The sequence below is a fragment of the Lithobates pipiens genome, unplaced genomic scaffold (assembly GCF_037356315.1).
Source record: "Lithobates pipiens isolate NorthernLeopardFrog02 unplaced genomic scaffold, aLitPip1_a1.2 Scaffold_19, whole genome shotgun sequence".
NCBI classification, from domain to species: Eukaryota; Metazoa; Chordata; class Amphibia; order Anura; family Ranidae; genus Lithobates; species Lithobates pipiens.
This window is the reverse complement of record NW_027507764.1, coordinates 464,207,633-464,221,878: the sequence shown is the minus strand read 5'-3', so window position 1 is coordinate 464,221,878 and position 14,246 is coordinate 464,207,633. Positions and strand designations below refer to the sequence as shown.

Below are 14,246 nucleotides of genomic sequence, written 5' to 3'. Positions count from 1 at the left end.
TAATATATGACACAGTGATGGATAAAAATAACAAAATTGTATTAAATACATAAAAACGCCCTATATCCTTTAAGACATGTGTAACAAAAATATGAAACAGTAAATTCTGTATACACCCGTAAACAGCCCCTATAACAAGGTGAAGAATTCCCTCAGTCACATATATGTGTAATCATGAACCAAGATAAACGCTCAGGACCAAAGTATTCGAAAAGAGACACAGTCCAATGCGTTTCACATAGTAGCTTCTTCAGGGGTTTTCAATGAAAGAGGGTGGTGTACTAGAACTGATTCAGTAAGTAGTAGTTCTGATAAACCCCAAAACAGTCATCGCATGGTCACACCAGGGCACTGCAGAATGAGTTAATTGTCTGCCTCAGTCATGTAGGTCTGAAACCAGCCCCATAAAAGCTGTCCCACAAAGAACATCAGACATTCAACACACAGGAAATGGCAATTCCAAGCTAAATTGATCAAAGTTCTGCCATGCTGGGAGAAAGGCTGCCCAGCACAGCTCAACACATATGGTGTGAATGGGATCTTACAGATTTTAAAACTGAAGCTAATAAATGTATGTATGAATAAATGATGTGTGATAGAGATATATATATATATATAAAATCTTATTCCTGCTAGCAGTTTGCAGAGTGATGCCAGCTGCAGGAAAGAGATCTTCAGGTTAGTGGGAAGCAATACACTGGGCATAATAGTAGTGGTTTGTTGCTTTCTCACCACCTGCAGAAGCATGCAGATGTGGGGCGCTTGCAGAGTGACCCATTTACTTGAATGGGTCGTGATTGGCAGATGGTATAGCACACACCAAAGTCAAAAGGGGGCTCAAGTCCTGCTGTGGCATGTGTACACCTTTGGCTGCTGCTTCAGCAGCTGAAGGTGTTAGAGACTGGGGGCAGTAACACGGCGAATCAACTTCAGGGCTTTACCACCCCCAACTTTAGATGTGAACAATCCCTAAGGGTTGCCACTGCCGAATGCAACTAAGGGCTCATTCACAGGTGCAGCAGGCACTGCTGCTCTTCTGAAAAGTGGTTGGAGTGTATTTGACAGGTGGTGAGGAGGCGATATGTTGCCCACTCACCACCTGATTTAAACCTATGATTGCCGTGCAATGCATGTGATTGTGACATGGTAATATGGCACTTAGAGGCTTAAATCAGAGATCAAATCAAGAGAACAAGCAGGTAAGACTGTTGACTGGCAGGGGTGCTTACCATGATCAGTTTTTATTCATTGAAGTAAAACCTTCATCCCAAAAGAAACGTAAACTGCTGTAACTGCAGTGTGAGCAGGAATTTGGCTTCAATTTGTTGAATGAAATAAAAAATGAGCCGATTCTCCGATCCACACATTCGATGAGGAAGAATCATTCCTGCTAAACTATTGTAATCTGGAAGCATGGACGCTTCTCTGCCATCATAATATAATGATCAGTGTTGCTGACTATAGCCAGCTGCACTGATTGTTCAGGAAAAACCCAACAGGCTGGTTATACACAAGCGGACAGTTTGAATTGTGTACAACCAGCCTGCCCTTGCATGGAATGAAATTCAGCTGGTCCATGTTTAACCACATAAGCACCGAGCGTCTTTCTGAGATTTGGTGTTTACAAGTTAAAAAGTTTTTTTTTATATATATAATGTTTGGGGCTTCTAACAAAAAGATCTCAGATCTCATATTTACACAAAAATACAATAAAAAATAAAATAAAAAAATTAAATGTAATTTGAAGAGCTATGGGCGGAAGTGACAGTATGGAGACGGGTGGGGGCCATCTTCCCTTCACTCGTCTCCATACCCAACAAGACACAAGACCCGATCGCCTCCGCCACTACCGACAGCTCTGGTAATCGGCGGAGGGCACCGAATCATGGCAGGCTCTCTCCGGGCGCTGATAAAAGTGATCTTGCAACAAATCCGTCACAGAGACCATCTGAAAGCGGACTGCCCACTGGAGAAAAGAATAATCGGGGTTATGGTAGCTAGCTGCTGTCATACCAACGATATCCCTCTTCAAAAGTACCGCCGTATAACGCCGGCGCACGGTCCGTAAGTGGTTAATCCATATTTGGCTGGCTTAAATCTGCTAGTGCATAGAACACTCCCCTCCCTCCAGACCAACAATGGTGCTGTCCATAGGTGTCTCTCTGCTCCTACATCCAGAGTGGGGGAACTCTAAGGAGAGGTGTTACTGGCCAGATCACCAGGTGAAAACGGAGGGGGGAAAAAGCCTACAAAAAGAAAACAAATGCAGCCACCCCATCTAATGATCAGTAAGCTACAATATATGAAATGTTGGGGTTTAATATCACTTTAAAATGCAAGTACCATTCATTGTGCCGATTAAAAAAATAAAAATTAACTAAGCTTGGGCTTTAAACATATCATATCATACTTGTCTCCACTGTGCAGCTCGTTTTGCACAGAGTGGCCCCCGATCCACGTCTTCTGGGGTCCCCCTGACAGCTCTCGCGGCTCCTCCCTACATCAGATAATCCCCTAGGAGAAGCACTCTCCCAAAAGGGGGTTATCTTGCGGGCATGCTCCCGAGTCCAGCATTCGGCGTCCCTAGACGCCAAATGTATGACTCAGCCCCACCCCCGCATCATTGGATTTGATTAACAGCAGTGGGAGCCAATGGCCCGGGCAGAGAGACAGTGCGTCCCCACCGGGTCAAGTTCCGGGGCTCAGGTAAGTAAAAAACAGGGGGGGGGGTCCAGGTGTTTTTTCACCTTAATGCATAGGATGCATTAAGGTGAAAAAACACGAAGATTTACAACTACAAGGGTGAATCCATCCAAGCCCAAGGAATCGCTGCCTCTACTTGTTGTCAAGGTACCTCCTCCAATAACAAGACAACAAATGGCTCTTGAATTGTTGCCAACCTGATTGCCAAAAGTTGGCAGTAACTTTTTATACCAGATAAACATAGAACATGTTCGTGTTCTTCAATTAAGCACACCAAATGATTATATAACTATATGACTTGCTTTCTCTTTCGCTTTCTTTTCTGTGTTCCGAGTTATATAATCTCACACAGGTTGGACTTGAGTCTTTTTTCGACCTCACCTACTAGGTAACTATGTAAGGCTTCATCTCGTTTTTTTTTTTTTTTTTTTTTTTTTTAACTGCCCCTGACCTCTCCTCTATGTTATCTTATCAGTACATGTACACAGGGTCGTTTAGTCGTTTCCAGGCAGTTGAGTTTAGAGGCATTTTTTGAAAAGCAAAAAAATGAATTCAGAAGCTGAGTTTAGATGCGTTTGGCGCTTGACATGCCTGTAAACACGGCTAAATGTGCTAACTCACATATAGCCACATTTAATTTACAGGTGTTTTTCATTTTTTGACTATTTGAAAAAAAAACGCTTCTAATTGCAAACGCGGTAAGACGTGACTAAAGCGGCATGTAAACGTGGCAGAACAGACGTTTTAAAGGTCGGTTACTATCTGTCAAGTTAAATCATTTAGGGGAGGTTGTAAAACGTCCCGCGTACATGAAGCCTTAGCCTTTATTATATGATTATAATGTTTTGAGGCTTACAAATATGCTTAGTATAAGCATAGCTGGCCATAGAAAGTGACTGTAGGTGGGCATACTTGCTGACACTTTTGTGCAGCAACGTAAACATGCACATGCACTGCTGTAGTCTTCCAAATAGAGAACTTTTGTGTTCGGAGAACATATACACGGATGCTTATGCCAATACACAAAATCAAATGCTCGTCCGACAGAAGCCAGCCGTTTAGACCAGCTGCTTTACACACGGGACGAATGTCGGCTTTTATTAAACTGACCAATGTCACCTGACACGGGGCTTAATCCTTGTGTTCTGCCAGCAGGGAAGGCTCTCCGCAATCCCCGCTGGCAGAACACAAAAGCGCTAAGGGAGGGATTTAGTGTTGATGGGAGAATCAAGCAATTTTCCTTCCTTCCACCCGTGGTGGAAAGAACGAAAATTGCAATAATGTATGGCCTGCTTTAGTTCTGGGAGGCCACTTGGCTGTCCTGCATTCAAATCACTGGGTCCTGCGCAGTCCTTGGCTCCTGTGCAGATAGGGCCCATTCACTGTTCTGTGGTGCATTAACTTTTAACAATAAAGCTGTTCATTCCAAAAGGCAGCACAACACAGCTTTTACCAGCATTTTTATCAACACTGCGCACCACAATGCATTGCACAGCGGATCGCATCTGTGCATTGTGGTGCGCTAGGGGTCTATTTATAAATGTTTTCACACAAGATTCACACAACTCACCCAAGATTGAAATATGTTTCCAATTAGAATTGGTAAAATATAAATAGCTCCCTTAGGCCCCTTTGACAGTAGCAGACTGTTCGGGTCCACCTGTCAGTTTTTTTAGGTGGAACTGATCGGACCCTCCAGTGTAGTGGCGGAAGTCAAGGGACACGTGTCTGTTGAAACCTGCCAACATCCGATCTTATCTGCTAAATACAGACAAATGGCGGAATCTATTGAGGATCTCTTGTCATTTCCACAAATCTCCAAACCGGCGCCAACGTTCTATGGTCGCCTCCAGTTGATGGGGGCTGACCCTTTCCAGAACTCTCATTGCAAATGGCTGTTGTTGATGCCTGAGCTTTCTGAGGAGGAGGACATGGAAGATGCTACTGAGATATGCTTTCAAGATATAATCAACGCTGCTGATCAGTTGATTCCATTCAAGTTTGTGCATCATTTACACTACACCCCAGCCAGGCTGGTTCAGATGGGATTGGGTTTGGATATTGCTTGTTCTAGATGTGACTTGATTGCTGCAAATTTTTTTCATATGATTTGGAACTGCCCTCGTCCTTCTGAAAGGATTTATTTGCCTTTTTCAAATACAAGCTTCATCTGCCAATACCTTACACTCCGGATGGAAGTTGGACTTTTATGTCATGTACACACAACTGGACTTTCCATCAGAATAAACTCTGATGATCTTTCCAACTGAGTTCCGATGAAACGGAATTGCCTACACACGATCACACCAAAGTCCGTTTGTTTAGAACATGATGACTTACCACGTGACTAGAAAAGGAAGTTCAATAGCCAATAGCTGCCCTTGAGTAGTTTTTGGTCCGTTGGAATAGCATACAGACAAACGGTTTTCCTGATAGGAATTGATTCTGTCGGAAAGATTTAAAACATGTTCTAATTCTAGGTCCATCAGAATTTTTGAAAAAAAAAAAAAGTCAGCTGAAGCCCACACAGGATCGGAATATCCGATGAAATGATTCTGTCAGACCTTTTCTGCCGGAAAGTCCGACCGTGTGTACGCGGCATTAGATGTTCTCAATGATTATGTTCCTCTTACACATGCTAGGACTACGAATACGGTTATTTTATGCATGTAAAACTATTTCATTGCATTGGAAGGATGCTGGCCCTCTTTTCGGCCCATGCTTTTTTTTCGTATTGTTCATGGGGTTCTTCCCAAATTTAAGTCAATATATAAAAGCAGGGCATGCCGTACGAAATTCACCAAAATATGGCAACCATGGTTGGATGTTTCTGAGGTTTTCTGGGGGGGGGGGGATGTCCTATCATTGCAGCTTACTCTATACATTTTTCCCACTAATTTAGCTTAGGAATACTGGTCCGATGGACAGCAACAAATTGGCCAGATATTGTTTTTGCATGGAACTTTCTGCCAAAAAAGGGGACTCTGGGATTGTGACAATGATAGGGGGTCATATGTGGTGCTGGTATGAATATGTGTGTGTCAATGTTGGTTGGGGTTTTCTTTGTTTTTGGGACGGTGCTCCCATTTATTGAATATTAGTGGATACCTGACTTTGTATGCCCTTAAGTGCCTTATGTGGCAGAAATTTTATCTTTTTTTCTTTGAAAACGAAATAAATAACTTTAAAAAAAAATAAAAATAATAATAGAGATGAATGGGGATCTGTTCCCCATCCATCGGGCGAATCAGATGGCAGTCGGGTGTAAACAGACACTGGAAGGAAGAGAGGAGAGATTCCCGGTGCCGCACATCCACGGAGTCCCATAGCAGCATGAGAGAGACAACCTCAGCCCAGGCTCCCACCAGGCCACGCTCCCACCTAGCCACACTCCCAACGCATTTCACTCTGCCCCCCGGAGCTTAGTCATGGGGATCCCTATGACTAAGCTCCAGGGGCGGGGGTTAAATTTGTTGGGGGTGTGGCCTGGTGGAAGCCCAGGCTGAGGTTGTCTCTCTCATGCTGCTATGGGGCTCCGTGGATGTGCAGCACCGGGGATCTTTCCTCTCTTCCTTCCAGTGACTACAGGAGCTGGGGCGAGCTGCATCCCTTGCTGGCACTTCTGCAGTGGTTGCAGCATCACCCACACTACTCCCCATAGTGATCGAGCCTGAGCGGCCAACTAAGCAAACCGTGGATCACAGGGTGTAAACAGACAGGCAGTCTGTTTACATCTTACTGCCTAAAGAGGAGAGTGGGCTGCATCTGTGTCCATTCTGCATAAGCGGAGTGGACACAGATCAGCCATCCGCCTGCTCAGCGGGGACCAGCAGACAGATTCCCCACTGAGCAGGCGGACTCCAATGAAGCCCACCCTGTGTGGAAGGGGCCCAAGTGTTATGTTGGAGAACAACGTGAAAATGGCTAAATTGCTATGTAAACAGGTCAGAGGAAGGTGACTTCACTACATCAATATTCTATTCATGGCAACATGCTGACAGGAAGCACAGAGAAGATTGTGTAAAGAGACAAGGAATACCCCACATCTCCAAAGTCCAGCTTGAGAACCCTAAACCTCTAAACACACACACATTCCAATCTGATTGCACGATACTCATTTAACATTTACTTAAAGGATAAGTCCACCTTTTAGTGACATGTTACTAAAGCAGCACCCCCCTGATGACTCATTGTTTTGAAAAGCGCACCAAAGATGCCGCATGCAGGTAAAAACGCACAGCACTGGTGTGAAGACTACCAGAGGGTTTAAAAAGATTTAAAGGGATACATTATTAATGCATTTTTCTTCCACTTCATTTTTTTCCCCCAGAAACAAATCACATCAAAAATGGATCTGTGTGAAAAGGCCCTATGAATCTATCATCTGTACTGAGCCAATCATAAGCCCCAAGGCTTTCCTCTCCCTGCAGTCACACATGCATAAGGGGCACGTTATGGGGTGGGGAATGCCTCGGCTGCTTATGAATGGCCCAGTACAATGACAGCTTTCTGGTGGGATCGCTCAGATGGGATCAGACTAGGATCTCAACATACCTGAGCTATTCCTAGTTTTAACAAAATTTTTAACTTTTCTTTTTTCGTTTACTTTATTGAAGTGACACAAATTGACACTTAATACAGGTCTATGTACTGCACAGTGTGGCAAGTTGTACTGTGTCAAAATGCAGTGTGTCTGCATTTTTAGGGTCATTCAAATGTGAGGTAAAAACCCTATAGTTGAGCTGCATTTTTACAGCCCTCACTACCTACTTTACCAGCAGAGGCAACGGCTGAGGATTTATAAATGCTGCGTCAGACGATTATATCCCTTGTTGCTTTCAGTGGGTGCTATCGCCTGACGATTATGACGCATTCTAGTGATTAGGGCTGCTCTGCAAATGCTATGGCTATGGTACAGTAGTACAGCGATCCATACAATGCCTGCTCACTGCCTGCCACATGCTCACTGAAGAGTGATCTGAACGTAGATTGCTCCTCAGAGAATACTGAACATTTGAATGAGCCTTTACACAACACATACCCATCTCAATGCACTATTGTGGTGAGCACAGGGCTCATAGAAATTTATTGTATTCTACATGTCTGCATTTATCCATAGAGTGAAGGCCTTAAAGCAGATTCATATAAACTTCAACATCAACTCATCAGAGAGAAACTGGAACTACTGAGAACATCAAGTCAGAAATCAGAGAGTGCAGACATGTCACAGAAGATGGGATATTATAAATAAATATATAAATATATATATTATAAAAATAAATAAAATAAAGAAGTCCTCTATATATAATAATAGTATTATTAGGGGAAACCTCTATATAATAATAATAAAGTCCTCATTATTATATATAGATAGGACTTCCCTGTGGTTATTATAACATTTACTGTGCTCCCTTATATATACACATATATATATTAATAATAATAATAATAATAATAAAGGGAGCACACTATATAGTATAATAATAATTACAGGGGATTCCTCTCTATATATATATATATACACACACACAATAATAATAGGGGAGACATCTATATATAAAATAGTAAGAATAGGGGATTGCTCTATGAATAATAATAATAATAATAATAATAATAATAATAATAGAGGAGTGCTCTATATAAAATAATATAATAAGAATAGGGGTGTCCTCTATAAATAGTAATAGTAGGGGAGCCCTATATATGTGTATGAATAGGGGATGCCTCTATAAATAATGATAATAATAAATAGAGGAGTCCTCTATATATAATAATTATAGGGAAGCACTTTGTATAGAATAAGTATAGAGAATCCTCTATATATAGTAAGAACAGGGGAATCCTCTGTATATAATAATAATTATAGGGGAGTCCTCTGTAAATAAGAATAGGGGGGGTCCTCTGTATATAATAAGAATAGGGGAAGTCCTCTGTATATAATAGGGGGGGTCCTCTGTATATAAAAAGAATAGTGGGATCCTCTGTATATAAACAGACTAGGGGGTCCTCTGTAAATAAAAAGTATAGGGGGGCCTCTGTAAATAAAAATAGAGGGGTCCTCTGTAAATAAAAAGGATAGGGGGTCCTCTATATATAGGAAGAATAATAGGGGGTCCTCTGTATGGAAAATAATAATAGTGGGTTCCCTGTATATAATAATAATAATAGTGGGTCCTCTGTATAGAAGAAAAATAGGGGGTCCTCTGTATAGAAGAATAGGGAATTCCTCTGTATAATGCTGAACTGTCTACTCCAGCTGTCACAGTCACTAGCACTTTCATTAGTACTTTTCCTAATCCCTCCACCCCAGTCCAGCCGCCCCTGCCCCCCTGTGATGGAGCCCCTGCTCCAGGCTGTGTCCAGGCAGACAGAGGGAAGGGTACATACCAGAAGCCGGGCTCCCTGTGTGAAGTTGGAGGGCTCCTCTTCCTCTTCCCCGGCCGGTCAGAGCTGTGTGTTTACAAGTGTCTCCTGTATTCTGACGTGTCAGCACAGCTCCTCCTGTGTGCAGGCTCAGCCATGACAGGAGAGGAGTGGAGAGGAGAGGGCGCTGTGCACTCCTCTCTCTGCACACTGCACGTTTCCTGTCAGCTCTGTCCGGGGCAGGAAGTTTCCAGCCATTAGAAGTCTTCACATTCCCCGCACACACTTCTCACATGTACAATGCGGCCTCCCCACCACACGTTACTATCATAAAAAGGTTTAATATTTACACATCTATTGAGGGAAAGACACAGACAGCTTATAAAGGCAATGCAGTTCTTCTTCTCAGACTTCTCTCCAATAGCCCCAAAAAAAAAAAAAAAACCCCATCTGTAGGGTTGCCACCTGTCCAGGATTCACCTGGACAGTTTGGGTTTGGGTTCATGTGTCCGGGTTTCAGACTGTCTGAAACCCGGACACATTATTTAGACTGGACTATGGCTTTTCAGCAGGATTGCTGGCAGTGGGTGTCTCAGCTGAGAGTGTCTGTTACACTCTTTCACAGCCCCTAAAGCCAGCACTAACAAACCACCCCCCCCCCCCCAAACACATACAGATGGGAGAGGAGAGAGGGCTCGATCTGCACCTCTTCCACCCCATCCCTACCCCTCTGTGTCTGCCCACACTCCAATCCCCGGCGCTGTGCCTCAGAAAGGGAAAGTGGGAGCTGGAAATTTGAAGTCCAGCAGCCTCAGATCCATCTGGTGCTGACTGCTAAGGGGTGAGTGGGTTCACCATCCATCCATCCCTGTCTGTGACTGAAGTCTCCCCCCTTCTCTCTCTTGCCTCTGAGTAAGTACAGTAAGGCAAATTAGGGTTCTCAGAGCACCCCTTACATCAGAGTTCCCCTTTACACCAGCGGTCATAGTGTTTCCCCTTACATTAGAGTCCTCTTCGTACATCAGAGTTCTCAGTGTTCACCCTTAAATCAGGGCTCCCAGTGCATCCCTTATGTTAGAAGCCCCAGAGGTCTCCCTTACATCAGAGTCTGCAGAGTCCTCCCTTACAGTGAAAGGGAACTCTGCAAGTTCAGATGTAAAAGGGGAACTCTGTGGACTCTGATGTAAAGGGGGACTCTTGTTATTAAGTTCATATGATTAGAAATGTTATTTAGTAGCAAAATATATGTATAGTTTATACAAAAAATTGCTGTGCACCACAAAAGTGTTCGGGTTTGACTTGAAGAAAGGGTGGCAACCCTAATCTATGGCCGGCTTTAGTTTTTGGATAGAGAGAGAGTGAACCCCTGTCAGGTATTTACTGCAGTCTCTGTCCCTGTTAGGCCTCATTTACACTTGTGTTTGGTTGGCAGTAAAAACACAAGCAGGGGCGTAACTAGAAATCACAGGACCCCATAGCAAAATGTTGTATGCCCCCCTCACCCAGGGGTGGATCCAGAGTCTAATCTCGGAAGGGGCACTGATAGAAAATACTTTTTTGGGGGGCAATTTATTGGGGAAATGGCTGATGTTGGTGCTTCAATTATCACGGCACCATTTGTGTTATGGTGTCAGGATGACATTATTTCTATTATTACATTGTTATAGAAAATTAAATAGTTCAACTCACCATAATGCAGAATCAGTGGGAGCCCCGAGTGTGTCACCTGCCACCTGATGCAGATTGTCACAAGTTGCGGATTGTCCACCTGCCACCCATTGTGGATTGTCCACTTGCCACATCACCTGCTACTCATTGCAGATTGTCCACTTGCCACACGCTGCAAATTGTCCACTTTCCACGTCACCTGTCACACATTGCGGATTGTCCATTTGCCACGTCACCTGCCACCCATTGTGGATTGTCCATTTGCCACGTCACCTGCTACCCATTGCAGATTGTCCATTTGCCACGTCACCTGCTACCCATTGCAGATTGTCCACTTGCCACGTCACCTGCCACAAGTTGCGGATTGTCCACTTGCCACATCACCTGCCACAAGTTGCGGATTGTCCACTTGCCACATCACCTGCCACAAGTTGCAGATTGTCCACTTGCCACGTCACCTGCCACAAGTTGCGGATAGTCACTTTCCTGCTAAGGTGGGGAATGGGATTGTCACGTCTGTTTGCCAGTCTGAGTCAGGCAGCAGGGAGATGATGTAATCTCTCTGATGCCTGCACAGTGAGTGAGGGCGGAGCTGGCAGTTTGCAGGGCTGGCGCCGGGCTGTGAGAGATGATGTCATCTCTCTGCCCCGCCACCCGCTGATTGGCCAACCACCGAGCCTCCCTGCTGGCAGCTTCCCTGACAACCCCCCGCCCCTGCCGAGTTACCCGGCTGTGTCCGCTCGTACAGTCAGTGTGACTGTACGAGCGCCGAGCGAACAGGCAGCTCGGCGGCTCACCCGCCACCCGCTCACCGGGCCCTCCTCAGCTGCGGGCCCCAGAGCGACCGCACGGGTCGCTATGGCGGTAGTTCTGCCACTGAACACAAGGCTGAGACACATTTTTACAGTCCCCCCAACTGCTCCCCCACAACCAATTCAATTGAATAGGGGCTGCCCCATAACCACTTGCAATGCACAAGGGTGCAGCACACTTGTGTGGGGTTTAAAGTTCACCTTTTGGGGAAAAATTATAAATGCCCTTATTTAGCGCCCGCCATAGGCCTGGATAGGAGGGTGGCAGCATGTAAAGGAAGCGATATCTCCATGTAGCCACTGAATGCCCTCTTCTCCTCCTCTCCTTCCTGCAAACATTTAGTGGCTGCAGCAGAGAAATGGAGGGGATTGGTTCCTCCTCCCGCCTCCTCTCTATCGCTGTCCTGCTGCTCTGCGCTCTGAGCCCAACCTTTTTTAAGGCAATTAGAGCCTCAGGCTCTAATCATGTGCTTCACAGAAAAAAAACCTCCTCAAAATCCATGCTTCCGATGCCCTGCATGGAGATTAGGGGCCAGCATACCGCCAAACTTTTTGAGATGGGAATGAGGGCACCTATCAGAAAAATTATGCAGGCATAGGACACGCCCCCTTAAAGGAGAATTGTACAAAAAACAAGCTTCAATACCAGGCACTTAGACACCTTCCTGCCCAAGCCAATTTTCAGTTTTCAGCGCTGTCGCAATTTGAATGACAATTGTGCGGTCATGTGACACTGTACCCAATCAAATTGTTTATCGTTGTAGCACTAACCCCCGAAGGAGCTGCTGGTTATTTTTTTTTGGGCTTACCGTTACCTTCCATGTCTCCTTGTTGCACGTCTAGGGGATGTCCCGTGGTAGATGACCCAGTAACTTGAGACTGACAATAGATCTACTTGAATGGATTTTATTTGCAAACTTCAACCACTGAACAGTCTTTAACTTGGGATCAGAGGGTTGGAAAGGAATTCAGGTACTCTCAATGTCAAAGTTTATAAACGTTAAGGAACTTGCTTACTTTGACTGCATCCAGAGAATAGCCATTCGCAGCTGGATGAGCACTCAGGTTGGACAGTCCCTCTCTCACAAGGCCTAGCAGCCAACAAGGTGCTTACTCAGGAACAAAGTCTTTAACACCGACATTGTTGCAGAACACGTAGGAAACTAAGCTGTAGAACACTTGTGGGATACCTGGATCTTTCAGCCACTTGGCGATATCCACAAAACCGGATTCTCTCGGTTACTTCGGCCCTTCCAGGCTCTTATTAACCACTTGCCGACCGCCGCACGACGATGTACGTCGACAGAATGGCACGGGCAGGCATAAGGGCTTACATGTACGTCCTTGCCTGCCCGTGGGTCGGGGGCCCGATCGGGCCCCCGCCCGGTGCCTGCGGCGGTCGGTATTCGTTCGGGAGCGATCCCGGACGAGGGGACGGCCATTCATTCATGGCCACCCCCTCGCGATCGCTCCCGACGAATGAAAATGTCCCGTGACATCACTTCCTCTCCTGTAATGTAAACACAGGAGAGGAAGTGATGTATTCTCTCCTCCGTGTCGGTATTTTTCGTTCCGGCATCGAGGAGAGAGCATCGGTGAGTTGCACAAGCACTACACTACACAGTAGAACATGCCAGGCACACTCACACCCCCCCTTTACCCCCCGATCACCCCCCAATTACCCCTGCCCCCCCAGTCACAGTGACACCAATTGCTTTTTTTTTTTTTTGCATTGGTGTCATTTGTGACTGTAATAACTGTTAGGCCGCGTACACACGCGGGGACTGTTCACCCAACTTTGTCCGTCAAACAGTTTCAGCAAACAGTCCGCTCAAAATTAGCATGGACGGACATGGCCACACACGACGAACGAACAATTTGCTGAAACCGTGCGCGATGACGTGAACGGCACGTACGACGGGACGGAAAATACGACGTCCTATACACTGCATTATAACTTTCGGCGTGTAAATCCTTTCTGAGCATGCGCGGAACTTAGTTTGACGAACAAGCCTACACACGAGGGGACTGTTCCGAAAAACCTTGTTCAGCGGACTGTTCGCTGAAACTGTCCGCTGAAAGCCCACACACGAGCGGACTGTCCGCCGAAACACTGTTCAGCGGACAAAGTTGGGCGAACAGTCCCCGCGTGTGTACGCGGCCTTAGGGCAGTTAGGGTTAGCCCCCTTTAGTTCTAATGTGCCCCCCTAACCCCCCCAATAAAGGTTTAACCCCGTGATCACCCCCTCTCGCCAGTGTCACTAAGGCTGGGTTCACATTGCAGCGGTTTATGAGAACGAATGTGATTCGCACCGCACTGCAGTGCAAATCACATCCGATCTCTGTGCGATTCGAGTTCAGCCATACAGATAGTATGGCTGAATTCGTGTCGCACCCGCCGCACCCGCCGCAAATTCGCACGGGACCCTTTTTTTGGCCCGCAGCAGAATCGGATCGCATGGGTGTTCACACCATGCGATCCGAGTTTGCAGATCGCACTGCGATATGCGAACTGATCTGGGGGTGTCATTAACATTTCACTGACACTCCCAGCAGTTCGCATAGGGCAGTGTGAACTGCCGCCGGGAGGCATGCGATGCGGGAACCCGCCGCGGATTCATGGCGTTCCCGCATCGCTCCAGTGTGAACCCAGCCTAATAAGCGATCATTTTTCTGATCGCTGTATTAGTGTCACAGGTG

At 45.7% G+C, this 14,246-nt stretch overlaps 1 protein-coding gene across 3 annotated transcripts in view; it reads right to left on the bottom strand.

The window, feature by feature from the left end:
* Positions 1 to 9,259, bottom strand: part of SGK3 (serum/glucocorticoid regulated kinase family member 3) — a 140,011-nt gene extending 130,752 nt beyond the window's left edge. For 2 of the 3 annotated variants that reach the window (XM_077492821.1, XM_077492824.1), the window contains exon 1: positions 9,091 to 9,259. The gene's annotated coding sequence lies outside the window, so the exon portion shown is untranslated. Of the gene's footprint in view, positions 1 to 5,043; positions 5,149 to 9,090 lie in introns of all 3 variants that reach the window. The other variant, XM_077492822.1, reaches the window with a different exon arrangement.
* Positions 9,260 to 14,246: the final 4,987 nt, after the last annotated feature.